The sequence below is a fragment of the Petaurus breviceps genome, unplaced genomic scaffold (assembly GCF_028583685.1).
Source record: "Petaurus breviceps papuanus isolate PSGF00001 unplaced genomic scaffold, PetGlider_PUasm1.0 229, whole genome shotgun sequence".
In the NCBI taxonomy this organism is placed as follows: Eukaryota; Metazoa; Chordata; class Mammalia; order Diprotodontia; family Petauridae; genus Petaurus; species Petaurus breviceps.
In genome coordinates, this window is record NW_027185903.1 from 26,490,631 (window position 1) to 26,493,686 (window position 3,056).

Below are 3,056 nucleotides of genomic sequence, written 5' to 3' on the forward strand. Positions count from 1 at the left end.
GTCTCTGTCTCTGTCTCTCTCTCTGTCTCTCTCTCTGTCTCTGTCTCTGTCTCTGTCTCTCTCTGTCTCTCTCTCTGTCTCTCTCTGTCTCTCTCTCTCATCTTGTTTTGTTTCTTCTTTTTCATGGTTCATTCCATTGGTTATAATTCTTCTTTAAAACACAACAAATGTGAAAGTAAATTTAATATGAATGTATATGTAGAGCCTATATCAGATTTCATGCTGTCTTTGACAGGGCAGAGGAGGGGGAGAGGGAGAAAATTCAAAACTCAAAGCCTTGTGGAACTGAATGTTGTAAACTAAAAATAAATTAGTTAATTAAAAAAGATTAAATTTTTAAATGACCCTTTCATTCACAAAATCCTAGGCAAGAAGCAAGGGAAGAAGCAGCTCCCAATGAACCTGGCAACCTGAATTTTTAAATAAGTTTTATTGATATTTTCTGTTCCTTACATCACATAGCTATCCTAGGTATCACCCCTCTCCCTTCTTCAAAACCAACCCATATGAAAAATAGTATTTTTAGAGAAAAAATCAGCATAACTGAAAAATTCTGAAAACGTGTAAAGTGTAATAACACCTGTAGATCTCCCATCTCTACCAAGAGGTAGGCAAACTCAATTCTTGATGAATACCTTGGTTCCCCTTAGTCACAGTATATCAGATTACAAAGTTTTTGCCATGCTTGTCTTCAACAAGCAGCTATAGCAATAACTCAAATTCAAGGTTTCACTTTGGAATAATAGATGGTCATTAGAGGGTCTACTCCTCTTCCATTTTAGGGGATTTATGAGTAAGTGGAATTTGCTAGCATTCCTCTGAACCCGCACAATCCCAAATCCCTTTTTTTCTATTTCAAAGCTTCTGGAATTGGTGCCAATTAATAAGTCATTTGAAGTGCCCACCCCATTCAGAGTCTACTCTCCTTTCCTTTGTAAGGTCACATAGGACGGTTGGATACTGAAACATCATTTAATATTGAAAGTGAATTTAGTCTCCTTACATGGAAAATATTTTATCTGCCCAGACTCAAAGATTTAGTTTAATATTCTAATTCATTCAATCACAGAAACTTGAAGATGGAGTGGACTTTAAAGGGATCATGTCATTTTACAGATGAGAATTCTAAGGTCCAGAAAGGAGAAGTAATATATCCATGGTCATACATCTAACTGGTAAAGGTAAGCATAAACCTAGAAATCTTACTTCCCAATTCAGTGTTCTTTCTGTTACACCATAGGGAGATTGAATTTCACTAGCTACATATCTGATGTTAAGATTGAAAATGCTTACAGTCTCAAAAATGGGAACTGAATGATCATTTGTTCCTCATTTGCATCTGAGTACATGATGGTGAAGGAATTAAGTGATATTCCCCCTGGAAGATCTGTACCTGACTCTTTTGAAGGCTTATTTCTGTATCATTCAGTTTTGGAGCTCTAATCAAGCATCCTGCCTTGGTTCTCTAGAAAGTACCTTAGTCTGGTATGAGTTTACTGTCCTTTCTATGGGTTATTCTGAATATTCATTGATAATTTTTTTCATGGGGAAGCTTTGGTTTTTGACACAATAAATTCTTCCTTAAATGAGTTTTTTTTTTCATTTTATCTCTCCCAGAGCACCTACAATCCTCTATACATGCATAATGCATAAAGGATCTGTGTTTTCCATAGAATGGAACAGTATAGGTATGCTGGCAAATGTTTAACAACCAAGTGTCCAGGAAAAATCCATATTTATACAGGACATGCTTTAAAACTTATTAAAATGTTATCTGTCACTTTCTTATGTGTAGACAATCAATAAAACAATAATGGATCCCTAATTTTTAGTGCTTGCTGGTTTGTTTGTTTTTTTTCTTTTTAAAGCAATTGGGGTTAAGTAACTTGCTCAAGGTTACAAGGCCAGTTATTTCTGGGTGTGGTGCTAAGTATCTGAGCCCGGATTCGATCCCCAGGTCATCCTGACACTGGAGCCAGTGCTCGTACTCGCTGAGCCACCTGGCCGCCCCTAAGCAATTGGGGTTAAGTAACTTGCTCAAGGTTACATGGCCAGGTGTTTCTGGGTGGGTGCTAAGTGTCTGAGCCCAGATTCGATCCCCAGGTCATCCTGACACTGGAGCCGGTGCTCTCACCCGCCGTGCTACCTGGCCACCCCATGCTTGCTGGTTTTTAAGATGTAAATGTTCACACTGAAAATTTAACAATCAGCTCTCTCTCTCTTGCTTCTTCCAATTAGTTCTATCACATTGCTTATGGCTTATTAGCTTGTTTAATTGAGCAATTTATCTTTTCTCCTTCAGGATCTAGTAAAGATCTCTCCACAGAGTAAGCATCTGTTTGTTGAGTTGAAGTATTTATCTCTATGTTTCTGCCAGTGTCTGATCCAATGCTTGAGACAAAGCAAACAGTGTTTGTTGAATAAATAAATGAATGCCATAAGAGGTTCCATGGTTTAGCATAGAGAGAAAAGAAGATTGAAGAGCTCCATGGTGTTAGTACTCAAGTAGTTGAAGAGCTGTCATATGGAGGAGAGAATAGACTTTTTTTCCTTGACTCCAAAGAGCAAGACTAGGAGCCTGACTAGGAGCCAGAGGTAGCAAAGGAAAACATTTTGACTTGATGTCAGCAAAGACTTCCTAACAATTGGAGCTGTCTGTCTAAGTAGACCAGGATGCTTTAGGAGAAGATAGGCTTCCCCTCTTAGAGGTTTGCCAGAAGGGGCTAGAAGATCCAGATATGTTATACTAGGGGTTCTTTGGGGAAAAGAGTAAGGATTGGATTAAATTCATTCAAATTGAGAGCCCTTTCAACTTTCATATTTAAAATCTGTAAATTTTTAAAATTCTGTCAAGTTGCAGGATATGCTATTATTTAAAACTTGATTATTTCAGTGTACACAGTAATAATATGTGGAGTTATTATTTTTGCCAAGAACATTCTTCTCTGAGCCCTTTTTTGTCCCCTGTTTTATGTCTGATGATGTTTTTCTAACTTCTTTCTCTCTAAAAGCTTAGCATGTGAAATCTTTGTGTCCAAAACCTTCCTGCAAGATGT